Source organism: Agelaius phoeniceus, chromosome 8 (assembly GCF_051311805.1).
Source record: "Agelaius phoeniceus isolate bAgePho1 chromosome 8, bAgePho1.hap1, whole genome shotgun sequence".
NCBI classification, from domain to species: domain Eukaryota; kingdom Metazoa; phylum Chordata; class Aves; order Passeriformes; family Icteridae; genus Agelaius; species Agelaius phoeniceus.
Genome location: NC_135272.1, coordinates 15626833 through 15640691, shown reverse-complemented (window position 1 = coordinate 15640691; position 13859 = coordinate 15626833). Strand labels below are relative to the sequence as shown.

The window sequence follows — 13859 nt, the reverse complement described above, 5'->3', positions numbered from 1 at the left end:
TGCTGTTCCAGCTTTAAAGAGCTAGAAGAAAGCTCCACCCTCTATCCTGTGAACTGACCTGATCGCTCAGTATCCATGTGAATGATAAACTATCTATAGCTATTGATAGTAGTTATTTAATACAAATATAACTATGTCCTTGGGAGCATAGTGCACAGAATAATCTAATTATACTACAGAAATTTCCTATCTCGTTTATCTTTACTATAATAACTGTTATTAGCATGTACATAGGTCAGTGTGAAAAAATCAGTTTGAGATCTGGAATCAGCAAGGAGAGAGTTCATATTTTAACACAAACAAAGAAAAGGTAGCTTAGACAAAGGTTGGAAATATGAGATTCAATATTTGTTTGCTGCAGCTGTGTCTGGATTCTTAACGAAATTTATCATGGGCACAAGAACAAGAACTGCACCACTTTTCTTTATTAACTTTAGTACTTGGCTCGGTTTTTACTGGAATTGGAATAAATTAGAATAGCTATTTGTATCAGAGATGTTTAGCTAATTTATATTTTATAATTAAAAGTTCTGACAAAAAGGAGTTACTTAGATCAGTTACAACAAAAATTAACATAAATTTAATTATGGATGTTTATGTGTGGCTAGTTCATAAACAACTCATCTGCAGGATTAGTGTCTCCTAATGCCTTATGTGGAGCCCTATAAAAGCTGCAGGATGCTGAAGTTTTTCTTGCCTCATCTCTTGGTTAATCATGAACTTCTGTAATTTAATTCAGCTAAAAATGACATTTATAAAGCTCAGTATTTTCTAGAACACGAGCTCCTAGCTTTGTCTGCACAGGGGGATGTGCACATGGGAATCCTGAGTGTTTCTGTTCATCTGCACGGGGGCAGATTCAAGGGGCTCATTCCCTGCAGGGGCTGGGAACGTTCCTGCACCAGTGGGACCATGTGTGTCCCATGTTCTTCAGTGCATGGACTCACCACAGGATGCCAGAACACAGGACCAGGAAAAGCAGAACCCCCTTGGCTGGGAAAGGCACTGAATCAGCCCTCTCCTCTCCTGGATGGAGCGCTGCCTTCATCTCCTGTGGGTGCTGCCACGTATTTTAATGTCACTCTTACACAGGCATGAGCAATGAATGCTCCTCAGATCTCCAGATGACATCAAACTGTCATCTCATTTGTTCTGACTCAGAGGTGAGTTTAGGGGAGCTGGGGAGAAGCTGGCAGCCTTTGCCACACAGTTGCTGCTGTGAGCATGGGCAGAGACCCTACACAGAGACCCTGAGAAACACAGGCACCAGTGGATTTTTGGGTGCTGTGAGGATAGATTGGAGATTAGCTGAGACTTTCAGTTGTGACTGTGTACATCTCCATTCCAGTCCATGTGCTGCTGTATTTGGTAAATAATTTCACTACCTAAAGCTACACAAGGACACACAAGGTGATGCTGACCACTGGAGCTCCCAGAGTTGTTGAGAGCTACCTGATCCAGGCACAGCTTTCACCATCTGTATTTTTAGGTTTGTGCTTCTTTTCTAAACCCTTAAAGATAAGATGCCATAAATGAGGGGGGAAATCATCTACATTCAGGGCTTGTAATGAAAAAAATGTAAAGAATTATATCTTACTGAGGAAAATATGTCATGAATTTCACACAGATTAAATCCTCATTTTTAGACAATTCCAAAGAAATACCAGCATAGTGATCCACTTACCTCTCATCATCTAACTTGGCCAAAGACATCTGCAAATACAGATGCAAAGGTGTCTGGTCTTCTGACATAACTGTTTCAAAATTACATCATCACATTTCATTCCTAAAATAATGAGAAAATGCAAAGAGCAGGGCTAAATAAAATTTAAAATCACTTTTACTTCCCTGAGTGAGAATATCTAAACTATATTCTTCCTGACAAATACTTCACCTTTCTGCTGGACCCCCAGGGATTTACTCTCAGTCCTGACAGTCAAGAAGGATTAATTTAGGAGATATTTAGCAAGTTGTCATATATTTGCCACTGGCAGGCAATTGCACTGTCTCATTTGGACAGGTTTCAGCAAAACGGGCCATAAAAGGGGAAAATTTTGGTATGCAAAAGATAATTCAAAACAGGAACTTCTTACAACTATTCTTAAACCCAAAATACCTTCTGAGCTGATTTTTTAAAAGAAATTCTGGGAAGGAATATTTTTCTCATATTATGACTTTGCATTACAAGGGGAAATAAGGTTTTGTATCATGTCTTAAATCCCCCATTAGGCTAAAAATAAGCATGCACTGAGATGATCATATGAATCATACAGGAGTGAAGGATGAGTATAAACAGGACTCACTTTTCTGGCACTCACACAAATGTTCAGGTTACACAGTAACTCTTCTACAGAAGGCAGAAGAGTTTTCACTGGGATGAGATGCTCTACAGGCTGTACTTTTGTTACACATAACTAGTTTAGAGTATTTGTATGTATCAGTTCAAAGAGGAGCTAATAATTATTCTGTGGGGGTAACTGGTATCCCTTTATCTTGCCTCAGTCTTGGCTGGGCCTGTAGATGGTGCTGTAACATCACTGATAATAGTGATGGACCACGGGGATATTCCCTTTATCACTGGCCAATACCCAGCTCACATTACAGAGTAGTCATAAAATCCATGTTATCAGTCTCCATAAAACCAGCTGCAAGTACCAGCTCAGGTTTATTGGAACAATGTCTGGTTTACAGCGCCTGAGTTTGACTTCTTATTGTCCATGACAGCCAAGTCATTATTTCCTACAACAGATTCCTCTGAAAATACTCCACTGTAACAAAATAAAAGAGTTTCTTAATATTCCTGTAGAAAAAAGGTATTTAAATCTCATTTTAGTCTGGTACCTAAACAAACATTACTTTTATGTCAGCAGTCTTTAAAACAGTAGCCTTGTGGCTACAAATTCTTAGAATGTATCATGCAGTCTTTACAGTACATACTTTTGACTACTTTAAAAAGCAAAGGAAGAAAGTAAATTTGGAGTATTTACCAATAAACTTCATCAGTTCAGAATGAATTTATGCATAAACTGTGCCAAGAGAAAATGCACGTGTCTTCTATATTAAACAATGGGTTGTGATGACTGAGCTGATTGCATTGAAATTATTTCATATGTATTTTTGGTTCAAAAGAAACTTCACTTCCTGTGGACAGAGTTTCTGAGTTTGAAAACTCAACTGTCAAAATCTCTTCTACAAAGCTTGAAGAAAGTGTTCTTTCCTGGTCATTAAGGAGACCATTATACTTAACATCAGGAGATAATTTTCAGTTCTTTGATCACCTCTCAGACTGGATTCTGAAATTAAGAATAAGATACCCTTTTCCTTATGTCATGGTATTTACAGTGGAGTAGGTTCCTAGCACAGTTTTATGGGGTTCTCTTGACTGGGTTGCAATTCACATCACAGGAGTTGTGTGAACTTGTTTATACAAGCACAGTTAGTTCACATCATTTGTGAACAATGGAGAGGGTTTAATCTACAGCTTTCTCAAACGCTGTAAAAAAAGATCAGATCAGCCATTAAAAATATTTAGCTTTCAAACATGAAGTTAAACTGTTACTTCCTTGTCAAAGACTCAGAACACATTTTCCTCACAGTTCTGGATGTTTCTGCTATGTTTTAAAGACAAGATTATGATGGCTACTAGGAAGTTATGTGAGCAACAGAATTGGAAATTATGAAAAATTGATTACAGCATATTTGATGCATATGGCTGGCCTAGGAAAGCAATGATGTCTGCAATGTTCTAAAATTAGTATATACAAAGTGGTAAAAACCTATGACTATTTTGATGACTTGCATTATTCTTCAGTTATGCTCTCCCTATTTCTCTTAGTGGTTTCTGGTATACCAAATAATGTAGTAGCTGAAAATAAATGTAGTTTAAAATTGCCTCAAGGCAAGTACAGAAAGAAGTATTTAGACATGCATATTTTTTTTCCCTGAGTTCTAATGTTCTTCCATTTTCTACCACACCCTGAGCTCCTATATTTTGTTTACATGGTCTATAAATCAGTTTTGTACTGCAGATCACTGTCACATATAATGAGAACCATAGTTTTGAAATGTAGGAGTTATTTGTCATGACATGGAAGTAGCAGAAAAAGGGAAGCTACACTCAGCAAAGAAAGCAGTGGAAAGCAAAATTAGTGATGCTGCACAGACTTACCCAGCTCTCAGAATTAGCACTTTGTTGGGTATTTCTCTCATAATCAAAAGTTTCCAAAGGAAGAAAGAGCAGCAGCTCCCTGCTATCCTCAGAGGATCAAGTAACCTAAAAAGCAAAGGTTGAAACTCTAGAACTCTGTGACCACTTGCAGATTTATTCCTTACCGTGAAAGCAATGAGGTATTTTCAGCCTTTGCGTGACTGAAATACAACAGAATGAGGGACTAGGAAGGGGAACAGAGCATTGAGAGCTGTAACAATACTAATGTGTGCTGAATTTAGAGATAATCAGGTCATCACAAACAAAGGAGCAAGACCTTTGGAAAATCTGACAATATTTTAATATAAACTTGCTTATTCTTCATGGTTAGGATTGAAGTAAAGAAAATCTTATGGAAGTAATAAATTATTCTATTGTTTTATCTATGGCAAAAGTAACAATCAGTTGGAAGCTTCTAACTAAATTTTGATGGCAAATGCATGTCCCTTTTACAAGCTGGCTGTTCACTTTGCCTGGCATGGAGCAGAGTCCCTTAATTCACCTGTTTTGTGGTTATCTCCATGGGCTTAGAAAAGAACTTTTCCCTTCAAACCACACTGACCAGTGAAACGAACCTGGGTTTCAAACATCCCAGGATACTGCTTCACTTGAACCAATATACACACACTCCTATTTTTTTTCCTCCTTTAAATCTTCTGTTTAAGGGCTGAAGAGGGGAAAACCATCAATTTTCTAATAAATGTAAAAGGTTTTGATTGTTTATTAGTGCAGTTGAAACATTTCTGAGTATAGGAAACTCTCAGCATTAGTGAAAATACTTGAGGTGTGTTCATGAAAAACTAAATTTCTTTCCTTTAAGACCATGGTGTGTTGGAATGCAGCTTTTGTCCCTCCTTTCTTTCATATCTTGTTCCTGAAGTGTGGGAAATAATCAAATTCCCAACACCACCCCCCTAATTTCTTATGCACAACTATGCAAATACCACAATTGAAAACAGTGCTTATGATTTCCTTCCTTACAGAAGCTGCCACAGTCACTTTATTTCCTTGTAGAAATAGTTTTGTAAATAATAGTAAATGGTTCTTCTGCTAGACAATTCACATTATTGCTCACAAGGGCCATTAAGTTATGGATGCACTAAAGGGCAGCAGGAATAAAATATCTACCACCTTAGGGCTTATGATGTGTCCAAAAATCTTGGAAATTCTAATAGGCTATGATGCATTTTGCCACTGCAAGTGACTTTCACAACTCATTGTGCAACAGATTATTTAACCATTTCCAGTCTGTTCTTGGGAATCAAAGGAATTAATTAAAATGCACTTTTCTGGATATTTACAATGCCATCTTCCCATAAATAGAAAGGCGTGGAGAAGAAATCCCTCTTCAGTGTGAACTTCAGCTAGCAGGGGGAGAACTAGTTTGAGAAGCTTTTGAAATAGCCCTAAAAAAATGTCACAGAAGCATTACTTCAGCTTTAGGGTGGTGCATGTGTGTGTCAGAAGATGTAAGGTAGGCTGTGGAACTATGTGAAGCTGTTATTTAAGTCTACTACCATTTTATTTTCCTCATGCTACTGTTTCCAGCTTTCCTTTTCATCATCCAATTTTAATTTAACCTTTATGACTTGTGTAAGAATATTTATGTGAAACTGAAACCCTACCCCCTCTTAAGAGGATACATCCTGATCCAAACCCAATGTTCTTAGTAGCTTTAAATTTGGTATGGAACAAAAAACAACCCTAAAGGATGTCTTCTGTGCACATACAATAAAATGTGCAAACCATTCTATGAAATAATACATAAACTTTATTTCCTACCTGTCTAACTGCACTGCAACATGATATACTTTACATTAGCTATTATTTCTGCAAATTCTCATTTTCTCTGTCAAATGATGCATGAAAGTGAGAATCACTGTAGCTTAATGGAATAAGCCTCTTATCAGTGCTATATATCAAAGGCATCCCTCTCTGAACACCTAAGGACAGAGGGATCATATGTTCCAAAACAGTTTCACTTGGATTCACAGTAGGTGGCTGAGTTTGAGGTTTTGCTGCTGCTGTGTATTTTTCCCTTGCTGTGGGGACAGTGGTCAGCATTTTGCTGTTATTTGTTCTGTACAGGCTTAAGTGTGCTGGGGGTCAGCAGGGGGGTTACAGATAAGGAATGATGACAAGAGGGACTCCTCTGTCTTCAAAGAAGCACTGGATTTGTCTCTAGTGCTCAAGTTTGGAAAAGAAAAAATACATGTTTGAAATAACTTATATAATAATATCAATGACTGCTGTAACAGCATCAACATAATATGAATAATATAATAATTAATAATTGATGAAGGAGCCAAAAGGAGGCTGAAAACAGTGTTTTATATCCAAGGCTGTTGCCACATAGGCTCTGCCCAAAGAACAAAACACAGGTTTGGGGTAAGCCACAAGGAGTGATGAGGCAGGAGAGGGGAGAGAAAGAGAATTCAAGTCCCTGACTACCTTGACCTGGGCTGATCTCCTCTGCATCTCTCCTGAGCCTGTGCTAGCAGTATTTTGTAGCTGCAAGGCAGACAGCGTGATTCAAGTGCCATCCTGGAAGAGAGGCAAACAGGTGTATGAGGGGTTGTGTCTTTCATTAATGGAAATCATAAAAAAATATTCCCAATTTATCTTTGTAGAGGGCAGAGGGTAGTCCAGGGCTGTGTAAAAGGTTTCAAACAACACCGTAGGAATTAATTTAGAAAACTTCATACATGTCCTGTTTTTGCACATTGTTGAAAGCCAAACTTCAGCTGTCATTTTCTTTAATCATACCCAGCTTTTGATGTTGTGGGAGAAAGTGAGTCTGAGGGAAAGAGTTCAGCTGGCTGCCTACTGTTACTTCCCTTTCCAAAGTCCCACTTTCATTATGAAGCTGCATCTTAGCTACATCTTCTACCTCTATGGAGATTTATCTTATACAAACTCTGCTTCATCTTCTTAGCTGCACGCTCTTTTAGATTCAGTCAAATGGTATTTGATTCTTTTTCCATGGGACTATGTTATTTTAATGACTTTCATATTATTCTTACTTTATAGGATGTGTTTCTTGTCTTGAGAAAAGGGCTGTGCCCACAACATAGTCTATGCTCCAGAACTTTTGACTTCAATCTAATTTTTTTTTGGTCATTTCTTGGTCACTCTGACATTGCATTTATCTAGAATGATTTTCTCTATCTTAGAAAATTCCAGCAGCATCCAGATGAATCAAAGAAAGAGTGAATTATTTCAGTGAAAATTGACAAAGTTTGAAAAAAGCTAATAGATATTTGAATATTTTTAAGAAGCTGGACAAACAGATTTGAAAAAGTTTCTGCATTTGCAGCAGAGTAGTGCTGTAACACTGTGCTCATGAGTATTCAGCTCACAGGTGAAGCAGTAGGAGCAAGAATGGGACCCAGATGGAAAAGTGCTGACAGAGGCAGCTGTACAGCTTCCCAGGTATGAAGGGACAGTACAGCTGGAAGCACAGAACTGATATTAATTCATTTTTTTCTTTGTGAGGCCATGAAGGCTTTATTTTTCTAACCCTTTATTCTCAGTTCAAAGAACATTTGACAAGGGCTGACTTGGTGAACCAATCTTTTTAGTGTGATTTATAGAATCAAGTCATGAATCTTTAAACCTGGTGATATAAATGGTCTCTTCAAAGTATCATGAATTGCTGAATAATATATTATTTTCCAGTTTTAAAAGTTCTGAAGCAGAGAGCAAAACCAGCACTGTATGATGAATGCCATCAATTACACAACACAAAATCAGCACTGATCCTATAGGTTACATGGGGCCCTAAGTAAAGAGGATCTGTAAACTCCAAATTCAAGAATAGAGCAACCAGATTAATAAAAAGGGCTGAGTGTGATCATAGATATTAGCAACAAATACTGAAATATTTCCATCATGTTTCATGATCATACTTTGTCTATTCCTAACACTTCTGAACCTTGCTGTTGTATTGAAAATTACGAGCTACTTCCTCACCCATACACATCTACCTGTGTAAAGAAATGGCTGACAATCAACTCTCCTTTCAAAGCCACATTATCTCTACAGGACCTGCTTCCTCTGCAGGGGAGGTTGCCTGACCAGTGCAAGGATAACAAGTGAGAATGCTGGAATGAACAAAAGAACTAGTGCACTTAGCAGAACCCATGGGAGACTGGGCAAAACCACCAGTCAGCACACTGCATTAAACAAGAAAAAAGCAAGATTTATTTGGGAAAAGGTGCAAAACTACTCCACACTCATCAGTATCTTAACAAAATCCATGTTTGTCTCAGTACCTCATTACAATGACATTACAGCAGAGAGAGCATAACCCTATAATCAACCCAATTGTTCAAAGCCAATACTCAGTGCATTTCCTTACTTGTGCAACTCTAACTCCAAGGATTTTACACTGATAATGAGATCAGAATCTCACTTCCTAAAAAAAAAAGAATCAAAACACAACAAAGTAATGAACAAATATATTTTAAAAAGACAAAGAGCAGTTTAGATCCCAGTTTCAGAAGAAAGAGTAAATCTCTGCCATGTTTCTCACCACTGACAATAAGAGGAGACAAGATAACAAGTCTGGATGTGAACAAATGTATTTGTGATATTTTCTGAAATAGATCCCATCCCTTCCTAGCCCTGTCTTCACTGATTACTTACTCATGCTCCTTCCTCTTGTTATGGTCAGCATTTTCTTCCATTGTGATCACATAATTAATGCTTATTATTTGTACTGTAACAGAAAGTCTGCAGTTAGTTATAAACATAAACACTCTAAAATGTTAAAATATATTTTCCACCTTTTATTTAATGTCAAATAACACTTTAATTCCATGTAACATAGCGATACCGAGAAATAAACCAGAATGTCCACTGAGATGTTAATTTGCATTAATATAACTGAAGCATCAGTAAATTGCTGGGTGCAAGGCACAGGTCTGATCTTAACTGAAAATAGAAAAGTTAAAGGGGAGCTTTGTTTATCAATATGATAATTTTGTGGGGGGAGGGGGAGAGCAGAATGAAGCTGCACATATATTTTGCACAATAAACATATGTGATCAGAAAAATTCTTTGTAATTCAAGTAAAAAACCAGTCATCAAGAACCTTACAGAAGGATAAGCCTAAGGTTGGATTTTTTCTAGTTATTATTAGTTATTACTTGTAATAGTAATTAGTTATTACTTTGTAGGTGACAAAAGAATCCTATGTATGAAACAAAATCTTTGTTTGAAAATGCATCACAAGTCTTTGGGATTTTTGGCTAGATATTGAGCTAGGTTTTCACCTGGCTAGAGATCCCCCAGTCCACCAAGAGCCCCTGTGCCAACATGACTCCAGATGCTCCAGCCAGCCTAATCCTGGGGGCTGGTTTGACTTCCATCTCTGTCAGCTGAATCATTAGCAGGAAGCTGCCCCATTTCCCTGTAGGATACCTGTGACCCCCCTATTTTCACTTCTCTACTTTTCAGTTTACTTCCCCATCCCTACTATCAGCTCCCTTTTTTGCCCCCTTTCCACTTTTTTATCCACTCTGTCTCCTAATTCCCAATCAGCTTCTGCCTCTGGTAAGGCCACTAGAAACTCTTGATTCTCCATCAGATTACAAATCCCTTGCCAAGATTTCAATCAGGTACCCCAGGGTTGTTTCTCCTCCTGCCTGGCTGGAAGCTCACCTGAGGGAAGGTGTGTGCCTGCTCTCACAGGGGGCTGCCACATTTCCCTTGTAACTGCAACAGAAAAACACCAAAATCAATAGTTTCAAGGAGATGTAAATCTTCCTTTTAGGAGCTTCCCCTCAGCTGTGCCCAGGTCTCTGCCTGCTTCTAACCAAAGCCTTTTATCCTCCTGCCTTGCTCTGGGCATGCAGACAGTGCATCTATCTAAAATCCAGAATTAAGGAGTATGGATGTAAAGCTGCTGTTCCTTTCCCTGACTCCTTGCAGGGACTAAACATGGATTATAAAAATACAGAGATTTTTTTTTTCTCTATACCCCTCATTTCAGTAGGTATTTATCAGTGGTTAGAGGATGCTCAATCAAGCATTAGTGTAAATTAACCAGGTTGAAGTAGGAAAACCAGTTACAGGCTGGTCACCTGAGCTGATCCCAATCTTGCTGTAAATCAAAACAAGCAAACAATAAATAAATCCAACTGAAGACAGAGGATTTCCATTGCTGTACACTGGTGGATTTGGTCTCGAGCACTCAGTGCCTCACTGGTATCACAGTGTGTGATCACCTCATGCCTGTGCATAGGGATTAGCAAGCAGAGGGTTTTGTTTCACCTGACAGAAACACAAATTGGCATTTGGGATGGAGGGTCAATGGGCAATCAAGCTGCAGGGCCAGCAGGGTGAGGAGAGCAGCAGGAAGGACAGAAAGCAGCTCCCTGCTGCAGCCAGGGCTGCTCTCACTGCCCCTCTCCGTCCCTGTTTGATCATCTCACACACTGCCTCCTGCCAGCTCCAGCATTGCATCTGTCACTGGGACTGTCACTCTCTTACCCCAAATAATCTCTGCATTACCTGAACAGAATATGAGAATGATCTACTTTTCTCCTGATGAGTCTCCTGGGTGTGGATCACCTCTGGCTGGATCAGAAAGGGGAATGTACTGTTAGTTCTGGCAGGGGAGAGCTTTCTGTGGTGACTGCAAATGGCACAAGCACTCTATTAAATAAAGTATGATTTGAATTAATTTTTATTCCTAAGTGTACCAACATGAACGTCTGGCAAGCCAGGACAGTAATTAATAATATCTGTAAACAATATTATTTGTTTTGATTACATTCATAACTCTGAACCACTACTGATGGAATTGCCAAAGTAAACAAGTTGTTTTTTTTTTTACTCTTCCCCCATGTTCATATAGTTCTGATTTCTTCAGCTGCTGACATTTTATAAATGTCATAGTTTATGAGGAAATAATAAAACCCCAGGTAACACCACACAACACCATGACCTTTAGCTGAGGGATTGCTCTAAGTTCTTTAGTAAGCTCAGTAAAGAAATTTGGAGGTGAAAATTCGGGTTCTAGGAAGTAATGGAAGATTTCAAAGGTCACAGATTTTCTGTCTGTGAGTCAGACTCAGAAATATATTTTTTTTTCTAACCTGATGTTTGGGATTTGATTTGGCTAATGACTTACTTCAGCAACGAATGATAAACGGCTTTAACTGAAAATGTGAAAATTTTCATCATTATTTGGAACTGAATTTGTTTATAGTGACCAGTCTAGTCAAACCTAAAGGCATTCCCACCATTAGGATTTTTGCCTAGGAAGTAGATTTTGTGAATATTCCCACAACAGCATTTCTGGTAGATCCTCTTAATGGATACACATTGGCATTTAATGAACCAGTCCCAAAACGCTGTAAGAGAAAAATGGATTTTCCTGATATTTAAAAAAGATTCAGAATCACTTTGAAGAAACTTGACTTCTGTCATAACTTCAATAGATGTTTTGACATTTGAAGGTGTTATTGTAACTTATCTGTCATGAAATTTGAGGAAGAATCCTCCTCTAGAGAGAATATCTGTTCTTCCCATGAGCCTAGGCATGTGGATCCCAGTAAAATTACACAGATTTTTAATCCCCAGACTTCAAGAGCCGAGGAGAGTGCACCAGTTTAGTTTATACTGCCTAGAAAATGGAATTGGACACAGAATGTCAAGCTCTTTAGATTTCCTAATAGGACAGACATGAAACCACTTCTCACCACTAAAACAGCTCCATCTAAAGCTGCATTAACATAAAGCTACAATAACCAGAAGCACTAGAACTAAAAACCTAAAGCTAAACAATTAATACTTAGCCAACAAATCACTATGAGTAGAAGAAGGAGAAATAAAAATAAGCATATTGTATGTAGGTACTTGATAAAGTAAGTCAGGGCAGTGCAGATTTAAAATAACTGCAGTGACAGCGCCACAAAGGCAAGAATAGTCCCAGCTTTTCTGTGTGCTGCATTTGGAATAAAAGCAGGAAGAACCAGCCATCCTCTGGGAAGTTGCAGGGATGGAAACTTTACTATAGGCAGCACAAGAGACAATGGACAACTTCCTCCAAAATGAAGCATTACTAACCCCAGAACAGGCAGAGAGGAGATCCAACGTAAAGGAGACACGTTTGTTGCAATGACATAAAATTTCAGAGAGATTGGTGACGTTGGAAAAAGTGAATGTCAAGTCACTGCTATAGGACAGTTTTCATTTTGTTCAAATGCTCTTAAACCCACAACTTGTGCTTTAATACTCCTGGGTTGAGAAAACATAAATTATATTGTTGGGATAGAAGAGAGGTCTCCAATACACTCAGAACTTGTCCTGGACAATCCCTTCAGCGTGAGCTCATGTGAGAGCTGTGGTTTGAGCCATGGACTTGCTGCATACACATATAAAAAGAGAGATTTTCCTGCCTGGGTTCACAGCTCCTTCCTACTCCAATCATGACTTCCAATAGATTAATCCCTCACTTTCAGAAAAAAGTGCCAATACAGAACATAGAATAAGAAAGTAATTCACACTTGCCTTAGCCTCAGGTTTAAATGACTTCACTCAGCTCCTAAAGCATCTTGATCACGATTCAAAAAATCCCAACAATTGACAAGTGGTGAAATGAGTTGTTTGATCAAAGTCTGAAGTCAGCACTTTGTTGCAGAGTCTGCCATCTGTTCATTACTGCCATGCAAGGAACACACCACTTGCTGCTGGAATGGTGTGAATTGTGACACTGCTGGCACACACACCCTTAGGAGCACTGCTATAATACTGATAATTTTGCAAGAGCAAAGGAAGCATTTGAGCAGTTTGCCATTTGTAGCCCCAATGAGCTATAAATGTTAATGCTGGTGTGAGCACTGGGGGTCTCTGAACTCTCCAAGTCATGCTGCTTTTAGGTAAGAACTGAGAAGTCAGTTCTAAAATAAATATTAAAAAAAATTCAAAAGTATTTTCAGCACATGGAGAAACATCTCAGTAGTAGGTCACTTGGTAATTCCATAGAGAAATTTTAGCGTTTTGGTGAGTTAATGCATCCTGTAAATAATGCAAAAAAAGGGTAACCACTGCCTCACTATAACTCTGAATTCTAGTGGTGCCATTTTGTAACATTTATTAAAAAATATCACAAAGCCATCAAACTTACCAGCTTCTTGTATCATGCACTATATTCTCCTAAAGCCTGAACTGTAGGAAGAAATTTCTGTAAAATCTCTCCCCTAGGCTACAAATTCCTCTTCCATGTCCTTCTCCATTCACATTTTATGAATGCCACTTTTTCACAGCTCACACTTTCAAATTTATTAAGTCTACTTACCTTTTTTTTTGTCCAAAGCCACAGTTTGTGCTTAGAAGGCTTTTGCATGTCATTGCTGCTTGGACCTCAGTAAAATGATCTATCATTACATCTCAGTCCTCCACTACCTACATATATAATGGATTTTAGAATAAAAGATTCATCAGAAAAAGAGTAGATGAAATCATAGATTTGCCTGTTAATAAGGGAACTCTTGCACTCACACAGAATAATTTTAGGGAAAAGCCTATTTTATACTCAGATATAACTATCTCTTCCTTAAATCTTGAAAAATAAATTTGCTATTCCAGTTGCCTACTTTTAGCTGTAAAATCCACACAAAATTATGATTATAATTGTACAATA

The 13859-nt window shown here is 38.2% G+C and overlaps 1 protein-coding gene across 1 annotated transcript in view; it reads right to left on the bottom strand.

The window, feature by feature from the left end:
• Positions 1-13859, bottom strand: part of LOC143694633 (uncharacterized) — a 175470-nt gene that overhangs the window by 4929 nt on the left and 156682 nt on the right. The window contains exons 10-15 of the mRNA XM_077182075.1: positions 10724-10789; positions 9872-9925; positions 8855-8927; positions 6659-6751; positions 4169-4273; positions 1685-1786 (exon numbers count right to left, since the gene is read on the bottom strand). The gene's annotated coding sequence lies outside the window, so the exon portion shown is untranslated. The remainder of the gene's footprint in view (positions 1-1684; positions 1787-4168; positions 4274-6658; positions 6752-8854; positions 8928-9871; positions 9926-10723; positions 10790-13859) is intronic.